Genomic DNA, 227 nt, shown 5'->3' on the forward strand with positions numbered 1-227 from the left:
AAATAATCAACTAATCAAATTCTACATAGTATATATACATAATTTATCATATCATAAAATTTTAAAAAATTATATAATTTTTAAATATAAATAAAATTTAACTAAATCAATAATTAAATATTTGTTTGCTAAAATCATGCGAATAAACATTCTAGATCACATAAATTTCTTATTTTCACATAAAAATATTCATATTCAAATATCAATCTAGCAATTATAGCACAAAT

This window comes from Capsella rubella, unplaced genomic scaffold (genome assembly GCF_000375325.1).
Source record: "Capsella rubella cultivar Monte Gargano unplaced genomic scaffold, Caprub1_0 scaffold_7, whole genome shotgun sequence".
NCBI lineage: Eukaryota > Viridiplantae > Streptophyta > Magnoliopsida > Brassicales > Brassicaceae > Capsella > Capsella rubella.